Source organism: Corvus kubaryi, unplaced genomic scaffold, assembly GCF_017639235.1.
Source record: "Corvus kubaryi isolate FWS band 111438036 unplaced genomic scaffold, C.kubaryi_AGA036_p1.0 71, whole genome shotgun sequence".
NCBI lineage: Eukaryota > Metazoa > Chordata > Aves > Passeriformes > Corvidae > Corvus > Corvus kubaryi.
This window is the reverse complement of record NW_024582059.1, coordinates 15,944,073-15,953,905: the sequence shown is the minus strand read 5'-3', so window position 1 is coordinate 15,953,905 and position 9,833 is coordinate 15,944,073.

Below are 9,833 nucleotides of genomic sequence, written 5' to 3'. Positions count from 1 at the left end.
TGCCTTTATGTTGATTCAAAACGTCTGTATTCAGGGCTTGTTTACCCAAACAGCCTGACAAACCAGGGATGAAAGGATTTTACAACAGGCGAAGAGCTGCATGCACACCTCTCCTATGGATGCTGTCAAGAAGACTTGGTCTAATGCCAACCTGTAACCTCTAGGACACTGTCTCTCCAATTTTCTTTTCTGCAATTGCCCCCTCCTTTTGGGATGGCCTATTTATAAATCTTCCTTTGGTTTCAATAGATCTCAGGGTTTCACAGTCACTGTCCATGTCTGGGATGAAGCAGCTCACATAAATTCTAATGGGACCCGCCCACAAAAGAAAAAAATATAAATAAATGTTGCTCACATACATTTCTCTACTCAGTACCTCAAACCAGAAATGTTATAGTGATCAGCAAAGCATGTGATGAGAAAACTTGTCCCAGCAACTCCTTACACTCTGCAAGTGAGCTGCTCTGGGTTGCAGCAACTCACTCGGATTCCCTGAGGCAGTTTGTCAGCACCCTCTCCTCGTGTTGCAAAGTTCATAAGAAATGCAGCCAGGAATCCAGAGACTGCTCCCTGTTTATGGTACACCAGGGCTGTGGGGTCTTGCTCTTTGCTGGTAAAGTGTAAAAGGTAATGGGTACAGCAGGGAATTCACCTCCCAGGAGCCTTTGGAGAGCAGCATTCCAGACCCGAAAGCAGGCACTGCAGGACTGAGGTCAGCTGCAGGGCACTGTCTGGAGGGCCTCATACCTGCCTGGGCAGGTCCAGCTGTCACACCTCTTCTAAAAATTCCTTAGATGTATTACAGAGCCTTCTTTTGCCTTCAGAACTTGTTTCAGGGTAGAAATATGTTTGGATTAAATTAGGGATGCTTCGGTCAAGCTAGATTAGAACGTCATTTGATACAAGTTATCTCGAGAATTTGGAAAGCTTGCAACTTATTTTTGTTTTATTGTGAAAGAAAAACTGTGCAATCATATCACACAAGGCCTTTATTCTATAATACCCACTGTCTTATCTGCAAACTGCAGGGGCAGCAGTAAACCTATGAAGCACAACAGGGGTGGCCTGCTGTTAATCCTTTCCATTTGTACTGCTGTCTCAGTGAGAAACAGATGAGACATTTATTGCCATGAAGTCTCGAGGAGCAGATGCTTGAAAAGATGGGGATTCAGACTGCACCTTTCTGCTGCTTTCATGTTTTGTAGCAGAATAAAATTGATGGCGTTAAATGTTGCTTGGTTGGTGTTTGGGCTTTTGTTTGCTTTTTGTTTTGGTTTTTTTTTTATAGAAATCAAACAGGGATTAGAAAATAACAGTGCTTCTGCTTCTTTCATGCCTTGGGAAATATTTATTTTAGGAATTTTGCTCTTAATTTTGTGACTAGCCTATTAAATCAGTAATCTAGAAGATGGACTTCAACCTGAAACACGACACAGTCTCGCTTGCCCACTGTACTTCCAGAAAGAGTGTTTTGTTTGGGGTTGATCCCTTCTTCCCTTCCACCTCAAACAGCAGTCTTTTTACTGTGGGTGTGAGGTTGTTTTTGTGGTTTTGGCTCATCTAGTACCATAATTAAAAATCAAACAATCAGAAAAACATTGTTTGAAACCTAAAGCACATCAATTATCTAAGCTCCACTGCTGTCAAGGAAAAAAAAAAAACAGCAAGCATGTTTTGTTTGCTAAAATGTATAAATAGTGAAAGGCTCCGGTAGTTGTCATGCTGGCTTTGTGGATTTGTCACCCAGCACCCCTTTCTGCACAGAACTGTAAATAAATACCTCAAGTCTGTGTGTGAATTGGCCTCTTGCACGCTGGGTGAGAGAACCATTTTTGGGACAATACCCTTGGCGAGAGGCGGTGCTGCAGTCCTGGCTTGAGGCCGGGATCACAACAGTGGTTGCTCAGAAGGCAGCAGATAACAAGTGAGATCCTGCTTTTCTTTCTGTCCCCGCTTGCCAAAAAAAATCCTCCTCCTCAGCCTTGTGGGAAAAACAGCTTCTCATCCCGCTAAAACGATCACTGGGCAAAGTTCACCACATTTTACTGCCTCTCTTTAAAACTGACTGACAGGTTGAATGTTGCTAGGATGTCTTGAGCAGCCTCTTTATGCAGATAAGATAACAAAGATTATGGCATACGAGAGAGGGACTGTATGAGGGAAATGGCATTGCTTCTTAATTCCCAAACAGAAACCAGTCTTTTAATTACATGAAATAATGGATATTTATTTGCCATCTTCTCCCCAAATAATAAATAAGCCATTGAACACTGCCTTATTCAGTGTCAGTTCACTCACCAGCCCTCCACTTGGCCATAACTTCCTCTTGCCAAGATACTTTAACACCTGAAAAGGAAAGCATAGCAAAAGCACATCTGGCACTTCAATTGCCCCAACCCTCAGTTCCACCACTCTCACTCCGTTTGACAAAGGATGAATACACTGGAGCAGTGAAAGATCCTGGAAAGAAGAGAAATGCCTCAGAGCTTCTGGCACAGATAATTTTGCCACCTTTGCTGTCTTCTTCTTTTTCATTTCATTGAGAGCAAGCACCAAACCACAGAACTACTCATTGCCCATCTTCACAAGACACTGAGCATCATCCCAAGGTCAGCTCAGGTATGGACTGTGAATGTGTACAGTACTGGTAGCGCCCTTTATGCTGGCCTTCTACATCCTGAGTCTAGAACAGCTCTCACTTGCTGTCCTCCCACACCACAGATGAAGAACTTCTCAAAAGCAAAAAGGAATACAAATTGTGGATACCCATTACACCAAAAATTATGCAAACTCATAAGGCTTTAAATGGAAAGAAATACAGTAGTTTTTTTACTCTGGTATTAGGATTCAATTGAGACCTAGCACACTTGAAAAGACACTAATTTTCTTCTAGTTCAGCTATCACATTTCACAGCATCTTGTTTTTTTGGTTACTTTTTGCATGCAAACATTTTCTGGTTTTGACCCAGGTCTCATCTTTACATTGAAAAATTCTCCTGTGGGACTCTCTGTCAAGTTGGAAGTTTGAGCAGCCAGGTTAAATAGCCACAGCAGTGCTTCTGAGCACTTCCTTTTCCTGCCCACTCTCCAAAGAGATCCATCTCAGTTCAGCATCACTGGTGGTGGGAATATAGTCCTGGACTGTGGAACGAAAGCTCACGAGGAGGGCCTGAGGATCATCCCTGCCTCGAGGGTGTCTAGGCCTGGAAATAAACCCTTTCAGCTCCCTTTGGACTTTCCCTCCCTGCCACTTTGGTCTCTTTGCATTTCTTTTTCCAGCTGCTCATCTCAGTGCTGCATTTCAGTTTTCTGTTGGGTGCAGACATCTGGTGGTTGAGCTGGTGATGGCAGCTGAACAAGGGAAGCCAAAAAAATGAGGGGTGCAGGGTCTTTTTTTTCTTACGCTGTGGCCTAGTGATAAGAAAAACAAGTTCTGATATGCAGCAGAGATTTACTTTCAGTTTTGTTCCCCTTCTACCTTGCCACTCATTTTCTCCCCTCATCAAGCCTCAGGACTTGCTGCACCTGGGTGTTTAGAAGAAAGGGCAGACTGTGCCCAACAGATTGCAAGTCACTCCTGCAATGCAAGTGTGCTCAGAGCTGGAAAGGAGGCTTTTCCAGCAGTGCAAGTGACACCTCTCAAGCAATATCTGGTACCCAGATGCTCCACAGGGCAAAGAATGGCTTCAGCCAGTCCTGCCAACTGCAGATAACGGCACCTCACTCCTCCCTGAGACAGCCAGGAGCAGTTGGCAGCAGGAGCATTTCCAGACAACAGCATTTCCATCTGCCTGCAGCCTCCTGTCTTTCTTCTTCTTAGATACATTTTGTGTATGCTTTGGCTGTGCAGCCCAAAAGGCGGAAAGAGTTACACATCGCTTTGTTTTACTATGTGCTGAAGAACTGCTTATGCAAGACACAGATCCTTCAGTGTACGACGCATCTGGAAGGGTATTCAAGCTCTCCCACTGAGATACTGTGCAGGTAGGACACATATGGAGAGTATTCTGTAAATTGAAAGAAATATGTAGGGTCAAGGACTATTCCATACTGCATCTGCTAAAGGTGGGATCAACCCTAATCTTACCTTTTCTAGGAAGCACAGCAAAGAGTGAGATCACTTCACCTGAGAGGAGATGAACAAAGTGCTGGAAGTGCCTGGTTCTTTCCAGTGCCTTAAACTACATGTGCAACACCCTGGCTTCTAAGTGTGACATCGGGTGAGTCTCACTATACAAAGCTCTTTTGCCCAAAGAGTCCAAGGCAAATGTAACTTGACACAAAAGACTGATCTCAAGAATGAGAAGATACTCCCTACCTCTGGCTCTGGTCTGTCTCTATCTCTGTTCAGTGTTTCTTTGAAACTTAATGTGTTTCCAAGACAAGTCATTTCCTCAACTTCAGACGATTATTTTCATGACATTTTGTTTTCAGATGTTTGTAGCTGGAAAGGCAGGAGCCAGCCTGTTGCCATGAGCTTGTTTACATCATATAATTTGTTCTACAATCAAGTAAATTCCAAATTGTAAACTAGATGACTCGTCTGCTTACAGGAGGCCGTGGAAGCAATGCGATATCACACTGATACATGAATGTGAAAGCAGCAAGAATGTGATTCAGATTAACATGGTGAGAGACAGCACTTAGAACTGATGTTTTTGCATTTGACCAATGACAAGGTTGGGAGAAAGGGGAGAGAGGGAGAATAAATTTATCCAAAACCATTTTAATATGCTCATTGGGTTCATTTTCCAAGTACTTGAACATTTGTTTCCAAAAAGTAAATATGTGGATAATGGCAGGCTTGCTGCTTTTTTCTTTAAAAAAACCTAGAGCTCTTTTTGGGTTTGCATCTCTCCTGCAGTTACGGAAAAAAAAGGAATTACAAGAGAAAATTTATGTATATATACCACATATGGCCAATCCCAAGAGAAACATTTCAATGAGTGCAATTTCAATGAGTGCAAAATTACTGGGGGGAAACTGATCACAGTCTTGATGCTTTTTTTTTTTTTTTCATTTCACATTTTACTTTGCCCCCATCTCGAAATAACTGAACACTTTTCAGTCGGGCATTAAGCAAGATAACATCTGTGCTGAATCTCATTTCCTTTACTCCAAAGAAACCAGCTTTCCAGGTGGTGCAAAACAGGATGCAGTGCCCTACCTGAATTGCTGCTTGCTTTTAGTGTTATTCCAATTAAAATGTACCTATTCCAAGGAAAAAACTCAGAGAAATGAGGTTGTGTAGGAAATATGCCCCAGTAAAATTCATTATGATGCTTAATTCCCATTGGCTTCACACCCCATGCCAGCAGAAGTTGAAGAGTACGCAGAAAAAGCAGTTGCTGGTTGCTGGCTATGGTCATAATCTAAACACATTTCTTCTTGGGAACCTTCACTCTGATTTCCTCATCCCATCCCACTGGTATCTCCGGATTTGTTCCATTTGTATCACAAGAGGGCACCCTGAGTCAGACTGAAGTTTCCCATCCACATCTTGAAAGGCAAAAGCTGAAGCCAGGAAAGTCCTTGGACTGAAATGGGCTTTCAGGGAGAGGGGCACTGCAGAAAGAGCCACCAGGGAACAGCAGTTGCACCTGCAATGTCAGTGTCCTCTCTTTGGGTGGGAGGGATAAACACTCACTCTCCTCTCCTCCACTAGGAAGAGGACCCCTGCAATTTTAAAAACTGAATTCAAAAGTAGCAGACTACAAATAAGGGCTTTAAACAAAATAACCACGTAACATTTGACTGAAAATACTCTCTCAGTAGTGCTGGAGATAACTGAAGTGCCTTCTTCCCTTCTTTTTACTGAAAACCAGCTATATACTGATATACCAACTGATACTCTTCACAAAACATTGTGTAACTATGACTTCCCAAGGCAGTTAATAAAAACGAAAGAGTTTTCTTCTCTGAGAAGAAAACCTGCATTTAAATAATCCAATCAAGTATGCTACTATTATATGAAATGAAATTTGTATAGACGAATAAATAGACTTAAATAAATTCCCACTTCACTTCTAAAGGTGGTGACTGACTGTTTCTTAAATATAACAAGAACCTAACAGCACATCAACAGAGGTTGTACTGTGTCCTGAAAATCTGCATTATGAAATCAACCACTTGGGATGAATGTGAATTTGATTTTGTAGGAGGAAAGGAAAATTCTGTATCTGTTACAAAATGAACACTGTGATGCACTGTTCTCATATACTTAACCTGTTTCTTGAAACTTAATCTAATAATGACATACCCTGTGAATGTTGCTCTAGAATATATTTTCATTAATCTTTTGTGAAATACAGCTCAACATGTACTGCAGTTTTAAATTTTCACTGAACCTGTTGAAACATTCACAGATCAGGCCTCCTTAATGCTCAGTCCTTCAAATTCAGATTGGATCTTCAAATGAGACTTGTTCTCTGTGAGGTTGCTTGAGTATGTAATGCTGTAAGTACTTTTTTATGGGGGACAAACAGCCTCTGAATACTAACTCTGCTTGTTATCAAACGGAGTCACACAGGGATCAAGGAGCATCACCTGCTACTTCCTCTAGGCCTGATCCTGAACTGCTAAACAGAAAGTAGTACATGTTTGCTCAAACAGAAATTAAGGAAAAACATGAGTAGATTCTTACCTTAGCAACAGCAGTAGGAAGAAACACGTTGTATATAGCCCAATACTTCTTTTACCTCATGTTTCACATGCAGTTTTTCTAAACTTTTCTTACTAATTGCTCAAATTTTACATAAACTTCTGCTGTCATACTACTAGGTTACTCTTGTTGACATTGGATGTTATCTTCTCTTAAGCCTGGTAGCAGATACAGCACACTTCTGACTCCCTTTACAAGAGAGTCACCATGGTTTTCCTGAGTGGAGCTTTTCAGGCAGCAAACCTGAAATTCAACATATGCATGTCAAACAAACTACTGTAACTTTTATTGCTTGCACTTCTTCCTATCCAATACTGCTGGCCACAGTTACATGATATGCCTCAGGAAAGGGGTGCCAACCAATTTCTTACCAGATTCTCTTTTCTGTTACTCCATAGATCCTCTTCTAACTTTTTTAATGGAAAAAGCAGAATTCAACTCTCTGAATAGTCTGGAGAAGAAAAGGACAAGGGAAAGTCTAACTCCTTCTGAAATAGCTTTCTCCCAGCCCTAATTATTTCTGACTTCCTACATACAACCTTCTCCCAAGAAAAACTCATTTAAAAAGCAGTGAGGCATCCCACATTTAAATGCTACTGAGTTGTCAGATAATAAGGACTGGTTAATGCCAGGAAAGTTATTTAATCTTTTGACCACTAGGCCAGACTTGGGGGCCTGCAGAGGATCCTGCTGTAATACCAACAGATATTTTGCTTGGTTTATTGGTCTCTGGAATACACTGGCTCCAGATGATGCTTTCCCCTGAAGCTGGAAGTCCACCTAAAAACTATTTCCCCTTCCAGGCTCTGGACTTCACAATGCAGGGGAGAAAAGCACTAGAAGAAAGGAGATAATCCAGCCTCATGGGGTCCTTGGCACTCAGACTCCTTTGGCTATATAAGTAACTGATGAAAAACAGCTGCTTTATTCACATTATCTTTTGCATTTTTCTTCCTGAAAAGTAATCTCCATGAAAGGATGACACCATATTTACTTGGCTTATAGTGGGACATCCTTTTGGGTCACACTGTAGCTAAGACTTTCTAATAAAGGAGAAGGAAAAAAGTCATATTCCACAAGAGCTTTATGCAGAACAGTGTAATGACAATGAAGTGTCAGTGGCCATCAAATGATGCCCTTGTTGGCATGAAACTCTCACTTCTAAGTTTACTGAACTTGATCAGTTCTTTGAGTGTTGAAATCTCAGCTTAGCACATACCTTCCCTTTATGCAGGAAAAATCTGCTACCGAGATTAGACAGAGGAGCTGAGAGAAAAAGCAGACATTGGTGCACTACAAAAGGATTATTCTTACTATTCTTCCAGCAAAAATACTGCAGGAAGCCCACAAAAGAGCATACTACACACAACTAGTAAGGAATGACAGGGACTATTCCCTAGAATAACAGAAGTCTTGGAAAATGAATAGTGTTTTGCCCACTAGCTTATTTGTGTATTTTAGTGCTGGATCAATGTCTTGGGGTGACCTCATGATGTGTATCCCATATCGCTGCCTATGCCCAGAAATTAATTTGTGTGTCTTTCTATGCCTCTAAACTGAGCCTGAGAGGGGGAAGGAAAAACTGAGCAAAACTTTTTCAAAGCAGTTTGCAGCTTGTTCAAGGTCACACAGAGATAGCAGGGTTTTTTTATCCCCAGCTGCGGCAGGGGAGCGAGGAAGCACCTGGCTTGCTGCTTTCCAGTCAGCTTTTGGCCAGTTGTTTTCAGTTTCTTGTTCTCCGGAGAGAGACTGAGAGTTGGATTTTGCTTTTTCCTCCTCTGGAATTCCGGATTTTCTCCCTTTTCTACTGGGCTGCTTTCAACCTCAGAGCACATCGGGAGGACTTTCCATCGGGCACAGAGGGCCTGGCCCTGGCCCAAGCCCCAGCTCTGAGGAGACCAAAGGGAGGACTCGAACACTTTCCCAGGTTTTTCCTCCACAGCGAGAGATTTTATTATTGAGCACTATTTTCCTTTTCCCGTGTGTTTGGTAAATAAATAGTTTTATCTCCTTCACTTTCCTTCGAGGAAAATTTATTTTTTCCCAAACCTGGGGGGGGGGAAGGGGTGGTTGTGCCTTCTCTCAGAGGATATATTTCTAAATTTGGCCAAACTGGAACAATCAAGTACCAGTTTTAGCTCTGTCAAGAACAGTCTGTCTGGGCAGGTTGACAAAAAAACAACACAAATGCAAAATACCCGTGTGGATGTAAAGGTTCTTACTTGTTCTTTTAGACATGACAGTTGTAAATAGGCTCTTGCACACTTTTGCATTCATCTGACTGTTCATGATGATGGTATGGAGATTTTTCCAAATAGGAGGTCAGGGAAACACCTGGATGGTAAGGACAGGTATTGATCTTGCGGGCTTAGCCAGACATCTATAGACTCTTTTGAAGAAGTTGGTTCACATGTGTCTGTAAGAGGCAGAGTTTTTGTCTCTGTACCATGAGAAGAAAGTGCACCACAAAGAAATACAAAATGTTTGACCCATTTGTACAGGACACTTCGGTGTTGCCTCTGCCTCCATTAAGCACTGAGCATCTGTCAGCACTGAGCTGGGATTTTCAGCCCTGCCTGAACACTCAGCCTGTAGAGTTAATGAGTTCTTGTAACTCCTCATTTCTGAGAGTCTGTGATGTTTCCTTTGCGAGCTGCTCAACCGTGGGAGAATCAGTCCTTTTCTCTTCCATTTGCTATGGACAGGTGTGAATGGTTGTTTCCAAGCCACTGGTTCAACAGCCTGACAGGAGCTCGGGATGATGAGAATTAAAACCCAGCATGGTGGCTGCACCAAGTGATGGAGCAGAGGGCACAGAGCATGGTAAGGCTCTAGCATGAAACACTGACTTAAACAATGGCTGAAGGAGTAGCTCTGGCTTGCCAGAGGTTAGGAATTTGCATTCCCCTTTCAAGCACCAGGCATAAGCCTCAACAACAGGGGAAGGATGTAGAGGGGAGGATGGGAAAGATCTCACCTGATGAAAGCTGAGAGGCAAGTCTGTGCACAGCAGAAGCAGTCTTCTCCTTTCCAAGAGTTGGCCTCTTCTTTCCCCTTCACCCCAACTCAGGGAATGGGAAAGGAGGAGAAGAAACCTTTGTCAGGGCTTGAGGCCCTGGTGCTAGTCCTTGTGGAGTATGTAACTCAGTGACTTCCAGCACCTTGTACCAGC